The sequence below is a fragment of the Ictalurus punctatus genome, unplaced genomic scaffold (genome assembly GCF_001660625.3).
Source record: "Ictalurus punctatus breed USDA103 unplaced genomic scaffold, Coco_2.0 tig00064082, whole genome shotgun sequence".
Classification (NCBI taxonomy): Eukaryota; Metazoa; Chordata; class Actinopteri; order Siluriformes; family Ictaluridae; genus Ictalurus; species Ictalurus punctatus.
The window spans coordinates 70064-83585 of record NW_026521149.1 but is presented as its reverse complement, the minus strand read 5'-3'; the positions used below and the strand labels follow the sequence as shown (position 1 = coordinate 83585).

Here is a 13522-nt window from a genome sequence, read left to right as displayed (position 1 = left end):
TCAGAAACTTAGTTTTATACCAAGTTATTTCTGAGGTCCCAGACAAATTGAATAGGGTACAATTCAGCGTTTTGTTTTATACACTACTGATTTGTGTGCAATGGCCAAAATTACTCAGTTTGGAGACTTTCAATCCAGTGATCCCATTTCACATCTCTTGTAAAGATGATTCTGGAGCTAATTCTGTTGAAGGTGAACATGGGCCAAGGCTGAATTCTTTGGTCCATGATGTTGAGCCCACATTTGCTTATTCTGACTAACATGGCTGGGGTAATGTTAGTCTGGAGCTCTGATGGTGGCAGGTTCCTGCTTGCTCTAAGAATAAAATTCCAATCAACATGTACATGGACCATTTCTGATTTTTGTTTGATACAGTACTGATTTTGTTTGCATTGCCCAAAACAACTCAGTTGGGAGACATTGAATCCATTGATCCGTCAACAAACATCGGTAGAACCTACGAATACTTAAAGAAAAAAAGGGAAAAGTTTAATCAAGAGACTGTTTCCAAAGTTGTGGCTCAACAAGCAAGTTCTAGCTTAAAAGTGAGCTGAAATAGACAAACTGTCTTGTCAGAAACTTAGCTTTATACCAAGTTATTTCTGAGGTCCCAGACAAATTGAATAGGGTACAATTCAGTGTTTTGTTTTATACACTACTGAATTGTTTGCAATGGCCAAAATTACTCAGTTTGGAGACTTTCAATCCAGTGATCCCATTTCACATCTCTTGTAAAGATGATTCTGGAGCTAATTCTGTTGAAGGTGAACATGGGCCAAGGCTGAATTCTTTGGTCCATGATGTTGAGCCCACTTTTGCTTATTCTGACTAACATGGCTGGGGTAATGTTAGTCTGGAGCTCTGATGGTGGCAGGTTCCTGCTTGCTCTAAGAATAAAATTCCAATCAACATGTACATGGACCATTTCTGATTTTTGTTTGATACAGTACTGATTTTGTTTGCATTGCCCAAAACAACTCAGTTGGGAGACATAGAATCCATTGATCCGTCAACAAACATCGGTAGAACCTACGAATACTTAAAGAAAAAAAGGGAAAAGTTTAATCAAGAGACTGTTTCCAAAGTTGTGGCTCAACAAGCAAGTTCTAGCTTAAAAGTGAGCTGAAATAGACAAACTGTCTTGTCAGAAACTTAGCTTTATACCAAGTTATTTCTGAGGTCCCAGACAAATTGAATAGAGTACAATTCAGCGTTTTGTTTTATACACTACTGATTTGTGTGCAGTGGCCAAAATTACTCAGTTTGGAGACTTTCAATCCAGTGATCCCATTTCACATCTCTTGTAAAGATGATTCTGGGGCTAATTCTGTTGAAGGTGAACATGGGCCAAGGCTGAATTCTTTGGTCCATAATGCTGAGCCCACTTTTGCTTATTCTGACTAACATGGCTGGGGTACTGTTAGTCTGGAGCTCTGATGGTGGCAGGTTCCTGCTTGCTCTAAGAATAAAATTCCAATCAACATGTACATGGACCATTTCTGATTTTTGTTTGATACGGTACTGATTTTGTTTGCATTGCCCAAAACAACTCAGTTGGGAGACAGTGAATCCATTGATCCGTCAACAAACATCGGTAGAACCTACGAATACTTAAAGAAAAAAAGGGAAAAGTTTAATCAAGAGACTGTTTCCAAAGTTGTGGCTCAACAAGCAAGTTCTAGCTTAAAAGTGAGCTGAAATAGACAAACTGTCTTGTCAGAAACTTAGCTTTATACCAAGTTATTTCTGAGGTCCCAGACAAATTGAATAGGGTACAATTCAGCGTTTTGTTTTATACACTACTGATTTGTGTGCAATGGCCAAAATTACTCAGTTTGGAGACTTTCAATCCAGTGATCCCATTTCACATCTCTTGTAAAGATGATTCTGGAGCTAATTCTGTTGAAGGTGAACATGGGCCAAGGCTGAATTCTTTGGTCCATGATGTTGAGCCCACATTTGCTTATTCTGACTAACATGGCTGGGGTAATGTTAGTCTGGAGGTCTGATGGTGGCAGGTTCCTGCTTGCTCTAAGAATAAAATTCCAATCAACATGTACATGGACCATTTCTGATTTTTGTTTGATACGGTACTGATTTTGTTTGCATTGCCCAAAACAACTCAGTTGGGAGACATTGAATCCATGGATCCGTCAACAAACATCGGTAGAACCTACGAATACTTAAAGAAAAAAAGGGAAAAGTTTAATCAAGAGACTGTTTCCAAAGTTGTGGCTCAACAAGCAAGTTCTAGCTTAAAAGTGAGCTGAAATAGACAAACTGTCTTGTCAGAAACTTAGTTTTATACCAAGTTATTTCTGAGGTCCCAGACAAATTGAATAGGGTACAATTCAGCGTTTTGTTTTATACACTACTGATTTGTGTGCAATGGCCAAAATTACTCAGTTTGGAGACTTTCAATCCAGTGATCCCATTTCACATCTCTTGTAAAGATGATTCTGGAGCTAATTCTGTTGAAGGTGAACATGGGCCAAGGCTGAATTCTTTGGTCCATGATGTTGAGCCCACTTTTGCTTATTCTGACTAACATGGCTGGGGTACTGTTAGTCTGGAGCTCTGATGGTGGCAGGTTCCTGCTTGCTCTAAGAATAAAATTCCAATCAACATGTACATGGACCATTTCTGATTTTTGTTTGATACAGTACTGATTTTGTTTGCATTGCCCAAAACAACTCAGTTGGGAGACATTGAATCCATTGATCCGTCAACAAACATCGGTAGAACCTACGAATACTTAAAGAAAAAAAGGGAAAAGTTTAATCAAGAGACTGTTTCCAAAGTTGTGGCTCAACAAGCAAGTTCTAGCTTAAAAGTGAGCTGAAATAGACAAACTGTCTTGTCAGAAACTTAGCTTTATACCAAGTTATTTCTGAGGTCCCAGACAAATTGAATAGAGTACAATTCAGCGTTTTGTTTTATACACTACTGATTTGTGTGCAGTGGCCAAAATTACTCAGTTTGGAGACTTTCAATCCAGTGATCCCATTTCACATCTCTTGTAAAGATGATTCTGGGGCTAATTCTGTTGAAGGTGAACATGGGCCAAGGCTGAATTCTTTGGTCCATAATTCTGAGCCCACTTTTGCTTATTCTGACTAACATGGCTGGGGTACTGTTAGTCTGGAGCTCTGATGGTGGCAGGTTCCTGCTTGCTCTAAGAATAAAATTCCAATCAACATGTACATGGACCATTTCTGATTTTTGTTTGATACGGTACTGATTTTGTTTGCATTGCCCAAAACAACTCAGTTGGGAGACAGTGAATCCATTGATCCGTCAACAAACATCGGTAGAACCTACGAATACTTAAAGAAAAAAAGGGAAAAGTTTAATCAAGAGACTGTTTCCAAAGTTGTGGCTCAACAAGCAAGTTCTAGCTTAAAAGTGAGCTGAAATAGACAAACTGTCTTGTCAGAAACTTAGCTTTATACCAAGTTATTTCTGAGGTCCCAGACAAATTGAATAGGGTACAATTCAGCGTTTTGTTTTATACACTACTGATTTGTGTGCAATGGCCAAAATTACTCAGTTTGGAGACTTTCAATCCAGTGATCCCATTTCACATCTCTTGTAAAGATGATTCTGGAGCTAATTCTGTTGAAGGTGAACATGGGCCAAGGCTGAATTCTTTGGTCCATGATGTTGAGCCCACATTTGCTTATTCTGACTAACATGGCTGGGGTAATGTTAGTCTGGAGGTCTGATGGTGGCAGGTTCCTGCTTGCTCTAAGAATAAAATTCCAATCAACATGTACATGGACCATTTCTGATTTTTGTTTGATACGGTACTGATTTTGTTTGCATTGCCCAAAACAACTCAGTTGGGAGACATTGAATCCATGGATCCGTCAACAAACATCGGTAGAACCTACGAATACTTAAAGAAAAAAAGGGAAAAGTTTAATCAAGAGACTGTTCCAAAGTTGTGGCTCAACAAGCAAGTTCTAGCTTAAAAGTGAGCTGAAATAGACAAACTGTCTTGTCAGAAACTTAGCTTTATACCAAGTTATTTCTGAGGTCCCAGACAAATTGAATAGGGTACAATTCAGTGTTTTGTTTTATACACTACTGAATTGTTTGCAATGGCCAAAATTACTCAGTTTGGAGACTTTCAATCCAGTGATCCCATTTCACATCTCTTGTAAAGATGATTCTGGAGCTAATTCTGTTGAAGGTGAACATGGGCCAAGGCTGAATTCTTTGGTCCATGATGTTGAGCCCACTTTTGCTTATTCTGACTAACATGGCTGGGGTAATGTTAGTCTGGAGCTCTGATGGTGGCAGGTTCCTGCTTGCTCTAAGAATAAAATTCCAATCAACATGTACATGGACCATTTCTGATTTTTGTTTGATACAGTACTGATTTTGTTTGCATAGCCCAAAACAACTCAGTTGGGAGACATAGAATCCATTGATCCGTCAACAAACATCGGTAGAACCTACGAATACTTAAAGAAAAAAAGGGAAAAGTTTAATCAACAGACTGTTTCCAAAGTTGTGGCTCAACAAGCAAGTTCTAGCTTAAAAGTGAGCTGAAATAGACAAACTGTCTTGTCAGAAACTTAGCTTTATACCAAGTTATTTCTGAGGTCCCAGACAAATTGAATAGGGTACAATTCAGTGTTTTGTTTTATACACTACTGAATTGTTTGCAATGGCCAAAATTACTCAGTTTGGAGACTTTCAATCCAGTGATCCCATTTCACATCTCTTGTAAAGATGATTCTGTAGGTAATTCTGTTGAAGGTGAACATGGGCCAAGGCTGAATTCTTTGGTCCATGATGTTGAGCCCACTTTTGCTTATTCTGACTAACATGGCTGGGGTAATGTTAGTCTGGAGCTCTGATGGTGGCAGGTTCCTGCTTGCTCTAAGAATAAAATTCCAATCAACATGTACATGGACCATTTCTGATTTTTGTTTGATACAGTACTGATTTTGTTTGCATTGCCCAAAACAACTCAGTTGGGAGACATTGAATCCATTGATCCGTCAACAAACATTGGTAGAAACTACCAATACTTAAAGAAAAAAAGGGAAAAGTTTAACCAAGAGACTGTTTCCAAAGTTGTGGCTCAACAAGCAAGTTCTAGCTAAAAAGTGAGCTGAAATAGACAAACTGTCTTGTCAGAAACTTAGCTTTGGACCAAGTTATTTCTGAGGTCCCAGACAAATTGAAAATGTGAACAGGGTACAATTCAGCGTTTTGTTTTATACACTACAGATTTGTGTGCAGTGGCCAAAATTACTCAGTTTGGAGACTTTCAATCCAGTGATCCCATTTCACATCTCTTGTAAAGATGATTCTGCAGCTAATTCTGTTGAAGGTGAACATGGGCCAAGGCTGAATTCTTTGGTCCATGATGTTGAGCCCACTTTTGCTTATTCTGACTAACATGGCTGGGGTACTGTTAGTCTGGAGCTCTGATGGTGGCAGGTTCCTGCTTGCTCTAAGAATAAAATTCCAATCAACATGTACATGGACCATTTCTGATTTTTGTTTGATACAGTACTGATTTTGTTTGCATTGCCCAAAACAACTCAGTTGGGAGACATTGAATCCATTGATCCGTCAACAAACATCGGTAGAACCTACGAATACTTAAAGAAAAAAAGGGAAAAGTTTAATCAAGAGACTGTTTCCAAAGTTGTGGCTCAACAAGCAAGTTCTAGCTTAAAAGTGAGCTGAAATAGACAAACTGTCTTGTCAGAAACTTAGCTTTATACCAAGTTATTTCTGAGGTCCCAGACAAATTGAATAGGGTACAATTCAGTGTTTTGTTTTATACACTACTGAATTGTTTGCAATGGCCAAAATTACTCAGTTTGGAGACTTTCAATCCAGTGATCCCATTTCATATCTCTTGTAAAGATGATTCTGGAGCTAATTCTGTTGAAGGTGAACATGGGCCAAGGCTGAATTCTTTGGTCCATGATGTTGAGCCCACTTTTGCTTATTCTGACTAACATGGCTGGGGTAATGTTAGTCTGGAGCTCTGATGGTGGCAGGTTCCTGCTTGCTCTAAGAATAAAATTCCAATCAACATGTACATGGACCATTTCTGATTTTTGTTTGATACAGTACTGATTTTGTTTGCATTGCCCAAAACAACTCAGTTGGGAGACATTGAATCCATTGATCCGTCAACAAACATCGGTAGAACCTACGAATACTTAAAGAAAAAAAGGGAAAAGTTTAACCAAGAGACTGTTTCCAAAGTTGTGGCTCAACAAGCAAGTTCTAGCTAAAAAGTGAGCTGAAATAGACAAACTGTCTTGTCAGAAACTTAGCTTTGGACCAAGTTATTTCTGAGGTCCCAGACAAATTGAAAATGTGAACAGGGTACAATTCAGCGTTTTGTTTTATACACTACTGATTTGTGTGCAGTGGCCAAAATTACTCAGTTTGGAGACTTTCAATCCAGTGATCCCATTTCACATCTCTTGTAAAGATGATTCTGGAGCTAATTCTGTTGAAGGTGAACATGGGCCAAGGCTGAATTCTTTGGTCCATGATGTTGAGCCCACTTATGGTTATTCTGACTAACATGGCTGGGGTACTGTAGTTCTGATGGTGGCAGGTTCCTGCTTGCTCTAAGAATAAAATTCCAATCAAGATGTACATGGACCATTTCTGATTTTTGTTTAATACAGTACCGATTTTGTTTGCATTGCCCAAAACAACTCAGTTGGGAGACATTGAATCCATTGATACGTCAACAAACATCGGTAGAACCTACCAATACTTAAAGGGAAAAAGGGAAAAGTTTAATCAAGGGAGTGTTTCCAAAGTTGTGGCTCAACAAGTAAGTTCTGGCTTAAAAGTGAGCTGAAATAGACAAACTGTCTTGTCAGAAACTTAGCTTTATACCAAGTTATTTCTGAGGTCCCGGACAAATTGAATAGGGTACAATTCAGCATTTTGTTTTATACACTACTGATTTGTGTGCAATGGCCAAAATTACTCAGTTTGGAGACTTTCAATCCAGTGATCCCATTTCACATCTCTTGTAAAGATGATTCTGGAGCTAATTCTGTTGATGGTGAACATGGGCCAAGGCTGAATTCTTTCGTCCATGATGTTGAACCCACATTTGCTTATTCTGACTAACATGGCTGGGGTAATGTTAGTCTGGAGCTCTGATGGTGGCAGGTTCCTGCTTGCTCTAAGAATAAAATTCCAATCAACATGTACATGGACCATTTCTGATTTTTGTTTGATACAGTACTGATTTTGTTTGCATTGCCCAAAACAACTCAGTTGGGAGACATTGAATCCATGGATCCGTCAACAAACATCGGTAGAACCTACGAATACTTAAAGAAAAAAAGGGAAAAGTTTAATCAAGAGACTGTTTCCAAAGTTGTGGCTCAACAAGCAAGTTCTAGCTTAAAAGTGAGCTGAAATAGACAAACTGTCTTGTCAGAAACTTAGCTTTATACCAAGTTATTTCTGAGGTCCCAGACAAATTGAATAGGGTACAATTCAGCGTTTTGTTTTATACACTACTGATTTGTGTGCAGTGGCCAAAATTACTCAGTTTGGAGACTTTCAATCCAGTGATCCCATTTCACATCTCTTGTAAAGATGATTCTGGAGCTAATTCTGTTGAAGGTGAACATGGGCCAAGGCTGAATTCTTTGGTCCATGATGTTGAGCCCACTTTTGCTTATTCTGACTAACATGGCTGGGGTACTGTTAGTCTGGAGCTCTGATGGTGGCAGGTTCCTGCTTGCTCTAAGAATAAAATTCCAATCAAGATGTACATGGACCATTTCTGATTTTTGTTTGATACAGTACCGATTTTGTTTGCATTGCCCAGAACAACTCAGTTGGGAGACATTGAATCCATTGATCCGTCAACAAACATCGGTAGAACCTACCAATACTTAAAGGAAAAAAGGGAAAAGTTTAATCAAGAGACTGTTTCCAAAGTTGTGGCTCAACAAGCAAGTTCTAGCTAAAAAGTGAGCTGAAATAGACAAACTGTCTTGTCAGAAACTTAGCTTTGTACCAAGTTATTTCTGAGGTCCCAGACAAATTGAATAGGCTACAATTCAGCGTTTTGTTTCATACACTACTGATTTGTGTGCAATGGCCAAAATTACTCAGTTTGGAGACTTTCAATCCAGTGATCCCATTTCACATCTCTTGTAAAGATGATTCTGGAGCTAATTCTGTTGATGGTGAACATGGGCCAAGGCTGAATTCTTTGGTCCATGATGTTGAACCCACATTTGCTTATTCTGACTAACATGGCTGGGGTAATGTTAGTCTGGAGCTCTGATGGTGGCAGGTTCCTGCTTGCTCTAAGAATAAAATTCCAATCAAGATGTACATGGACCATTTGTGATTTTTGTTTGATACAGTACCGATTTTGTTTGCATTGCCCAAAACAACTCAGTTGGGAGACATTGAATCCATGGATCCGTCAACAAACATCGGTAGAACCTACGAATACTTAAAGAAAAAAAGGGAAAAGTTTAATCAAGAGACTGTTTCCAAAGTTGTGGCTCAACAAGCAAGTTCTAGCTTAAAAGTGAGTTGAAATAGACAAACTGTCTTGTCAGAAACTTAGCTTTATACCAAGTTATTTCTGAGGTCCCAGACAAATTGAATAGGGTACAATTCAGTGTTTTGTTTTATACACTATTGAATTGTTTGCAATGGCCAAAATTACTCCTTTTGGAGACTTTCAATCCAGTGATCCCATTTCACATCTCTTGTAAAGATGATTCTGTAGGTAATTCTGTTGAAGGTGAACATGGGCCAAGGCTGAATTCTTTGGTCCATGATGTTGAGCCCACTTTTGCTTATTCTGACTAACATGGCTGGGGTAATGTTAGTCTGGAGCTCTGATGGTCGCAGGTTCCTGCTTGCTCTAAGAATAAAATTCCAATCAACATGTACATGGACCATTTCTGATTTTTGTTTGATACAGTACCGATTTTGTTTGCATTGCCCAAAACAACTCAGTTGGGAGACATTGAATCCATTGATCCGTCAACAAACATCGGTAGAACCTACGAATACTTAAAGAGAAAAAGGGAAAAGTTTAATCAAGAGACTATTTCCAAAGTTGTGGCTCAACAAGTAAGTTCTGGCTTAAAAGTGAGCTGAAATAGACAAACTGTCTTGTCAGAAACTTAGCTTTATACCAAGTTATTTCTGAGGTCCCAGACAAATTGAATAGGGTACAATTCAGCGTTTTGTTTTATACACTACTGATTTGTGTGCAATGGCCAAAATTACTCAGTTTGGAGACTTTCAATCCAGTGATCCCATTTCACATCTCTTGTAAAGATGATTCTGGAGCTAATTCTGTTGAAGGTGAACATGGGCCAAGGCTGAATTCTTTGGTCCATGATGTTGAGCCCACTTTTGCTTATTCTGACTAACATGGCTGGGGTACTGTTAGTCTGGAGCTCTGATGGTGGCAGGTTCGTGCTTGCTCTAAGAATAAAATTCCAATCAAGATGTACATGGACCATTTGTGATTTTTGTTTGATACAGTACCGATTTTGTTTGCATTGCCCAAAACAACTCAGTTGGGAGACCTTGAATCCATTGATCCGTCAACAAACATCGGTAGAACCTACCAATACTTAAAGGAAAAAAGGGAAAAGTTTAATCAAGTGAGTGTTTCCAAAGTTGTGGCTCAGCAAGTAAGTTCTGGCTTAAAAATGAGCCGAAATAGCTCAGTTGGGAGAGCGTCAGACTGAAGATCTGAAGGTCCCTGGTTCAATCCCGGGTTTCGGCATTGTTCTTGGTATCGTGATGACAGCGGCATAATCACTGGCCTTTTAGGTAGTAGCTGCTTGCCAGAAGCCTAATAACAAAATTGCTGCTTGGCCAGTATGTGGCTGTAATTGCCTGGAAAAAAAACACAATCAGTGAAACAGCTTGGTTCCATGGTGTAATGGTTAGCACTCTGGACTCTGAATCCATTGATCTGAGTTCAAATCTCAGTGGAACCTGACAAGAGTTAGCATAGGTGCCTTTATGCAACTAGACAAACTGTCTTGTCAGAAACTTAGCTTTTTTGGTCGATGATGTTGAGCCCACATTTGCTTTTTCTGACTAACATGGCTGGGGTACTGGAGCTCTGATGGTGGCAGGTTCCTGCTTGCTCTAAGAATAAAATTCCAATCAACATGTACATGGACCATTTCTGATTTTTGTTTGATACAGTACTGATTTTGTTTGCATTGCCCAAAACAACTCAGTTGGGAGACATTGAATCCATGGATCCGTCAACAAACATCGGTAGAACCTACGAATACTTAAAGAAAAAAAGGGAAAAGTTTAATCAAGAGACTGTTTCCAAAGTTGTGGCTCAACAAGCAAGTTCTAGCTTAAAAGTGAGCTGAAATAGACAAACTGTCTTGTCAGAAACTTAGCTTTATACCAAGTTATTTCTGAGGTCCCAGACAAATTGAATAGGGTACAATTCAGTGTTTTGTTTTATACACTACTGAATTGTTTGCAATGGCCAAAATTACTCAGTTTGGAGACTTTCAATCCAGTGATCCCATTTCACATCTCTTGTAAAGATGATTCTGTAGGTAATTCTGTTGAAGGTGAACATGGGCCAAGGCTGAATTCTTTGGTCCATGATGTTGAGCCCACTTTTGCTTATTCTGACTAACATGGCTGGGGTAATGTTAGTCTGGAGCTCTGATGGTGGCAGGTTCCTGCTTGCTCTAAGAATAAAATTCCAATCAACATGTACATGGACCATTTCTGATTTTTGTTTGATACAGTACTGATTTTGTTTGCATTGCCCAAAACAACTCAGTTGGGAGACATTGAATCCATTGATCCGTCAACAAACATCGGTAGAACCTACGAATACTTAAAGAAAAAAAGGGAAAAGTTTAATCAAGAGACTGTTTCCAAAGTTGTGGCTCAACAAGCAAGTTCTAGCTTAAAAGTGAGCTGAAATAGACAAACTGTCTTGTCAGAAACTTAGCTTTATACCAAGTTATTTCTGAGGTCCCAGACAAATTGAATAGGGTACAATTCAGCGTTTTGTTTTATACACTACTGAATTGTTTGCAATGGCTAAAATTACTCAGTTTGGAGACTTTCAATCCAGTGATCCCATTTCACATCTCTTGTAAAGATGATTCTGTAGGTAATTCTGTTGAAGGTGAACATGGGCCAAGGCTGAATTCTTTGGTCCATGATGTTGAGCCCACTTTTGCTTATTCTGACTAACATGGCTGGGGTAATGTTAGTCTGGAGCTCTGATGGTGGCAGGTTCCTGCTTGCTCTAAGAATAAAATTCCAATCAACATGTACATGGACCATTTCTGATTTTTGTTTGATACAGTACTGATTTTGTTTGCATTGCCCAAAACAACTCAGTTGGGAGACATTGAATCCATTGATCCGTCAACAAACATCGGTAGAACCTACGAATACTTAAAGAAAAAAAGGGAAAAGTTTAACCAAGAGACTGTTTCCAAAGTGGTGGCTCAACAAGCAAGTTCTAGCTTAAAAGTGAGCTGAAATAGACAAACTGTCTTGTCAGAAACTTAGCTTTGGACCAAGTTATTTCTGAGGTCCCAGACAAATTGAAAATGTGAACAGGGTACAATTCAGCGTTTTGTTTTATACACTACAGATTTTTGTGCAGTGGCCAAAATTACTCAGTTTGGAGACTTTCAATCCAGTGATCCCATTTCACATCTCTTGTAAAGATGATTCTGGAGCTAATTCTGTTGAAGGTGAACATGGGCCAAGGCTGAATTCTTTGGTCCATGATGTTGAGCACACTTTTGCTTATTCTGACTAACATGGCTGGGGTACTGGAGTTCTGATGGTGGCAGGTTCCTGCTTGCTCTAAGAATAAAATTCCAATCAAGATGTACATGGACCATTTCTGATTTTTGTTTGATACAGTACCGATTTTGTTTGCATTGCCCAAAACAACTCAGTTGGGAGACATTGAATCCATTGATCCGTCAACAAACATCGGTAGAACCTACGAATACTTAAAGGGAAAAAGGGAAAAGTTTAATCAAGGGAGTGTTTCCAAAGTTGTGGCTCAACAAGTAAGTTCTAGCTTAAAAGTGAGCTGAAATAGACAAACTGTCTTGTCAGAAACTTAGCTTTATACCAAGTTATTTCTGAGGTCCCAGACAAATTGAATAGGGTACAATTCAGCGTTTTGTTTTATACACTACTGATTTGTGTGCAATGGCCAAAATTACTCAGTTTGGAGACTTTCAATCCAGTGATCCCATTTCACATCTCTTGTAAAGATGATTCTGGAGCTAATTCTGTTGAAGGTGAACATGGGCCAAGGCTGAATTCTTTGGTCCATGATGTTGAGCCCACTTTTGCTTATTCTGACTAACATGGCTGGGGTAATGTTAGTCTGGAGCTCTGATGGTGGCAGGTTCCTGCTTGCTCTAAGAATAAAATTCCAATCAACATGTACATGGACCATTTCTGATTTTTGTTTGATACAGTACTGATTTTGTTTGCATTGCCCAAAACAACTCAGTTGGGAGACATAGAATCCATTGATCCGTCAACAAACATCGGTAGAACCTACGAATACTTAAAGAAAAAAAGGGAAAAGTTTAATCAAGAGACTGTTTCCAAAGTTGTGGCTCAACAAGCAAGTTCTAGCTTAAAAGTGAGCTGAAATAGACAAACTGTCTTGTCAGAAACTTAGCTTTATACCAAGTTATTTCTGAGGTCCCAGACAAATTGAATAGAGTACAATTCAGCGTTTTGTTTTATACACTACTGATTTGTGTGCAGTGGCCAAAATTACTCAGTTTGGAGACTTTCAATCCAGTGATCCCATTTCACATCTCTTGTAAAGATGATTCTGGGGCTAATTCTGTTGAAGGTGAACATGGGCCAAGGCTGAATTCTTTGGTCCATAATGCTGAGCCCACTTTTGCTTATTCTGACTAACATGGCTGGGGTACTGTTAGTCTGGAGCTCTGATGGTGGCAGGTTCCTGCTTGCTCTAAGAATAAAATTCCAATCAACATGTACATGGACCATTTCTGATTTTTGTTTGATACGGTACTGATTTTGTTTGCATTGCCCAAAACAACTCAGTTGGGAGACAGTGAATCCATTGATCCGTCAACAAACATCGGTAGAACCTACGAATACTTAAAGAAAAAAAGGGAAAAGTTTAATCAAGAGACTGTTTCCAAAGTTGTGGCTCAACAAGCAAGTTCTAGCTTAAAAGTGAGCTGAAATAGACAAACTGTCTTGTCAGAAACTTAGCTTTATACCAAGTTATTTCTGAGGTCCCAGACAAATTGAATAGGGTACAATTCAGCGTTTTGTTTTATACACTACTGATTTGTGTGCAATGGCCAAAATTACTCAGTTTGGAGACTTTCAATCCAGTGATCCCATTTCACATCTCTTGTAAAGATGATTCTGGAGCTAATTCTGTTGAAGGTGAACATGGGCCAAGGCTGAATTCTTTGGTCCATGATGTTGAGCCCACATTTGCTTATTC

The 13522-nt window shown here is 39.0% G+C and overlaps 2 non-coding genes across 2 annotated transcripts; both read left to right on the top strand.

The window, feature by feature from the left end:
* Positions 1-9708: 9708 nt before the first annotated feature.
* trnaf-gaa (transfer RNA phenylalanine (anticodon GAA)) lies at positions 9709-9781 on the top strand. The gene has a single exon. It is a non-coding gene; the product is annotated as a tRNA-Phe (tRNA).
* Positions 9782-9926: 145 nt separating this feature from the next.
* trnaq-cug (transfer RNA glutamine (anticodon CUG)) lies at positions 9927-9998 on the top strand. Its single transcript has one exon. It is a non-coding gene; the product is annotated as a tRNA-Gln (tRNA).
* The last annotated feature ends 3524 nt before the right edge of the window (positions 9999-13522 follow it).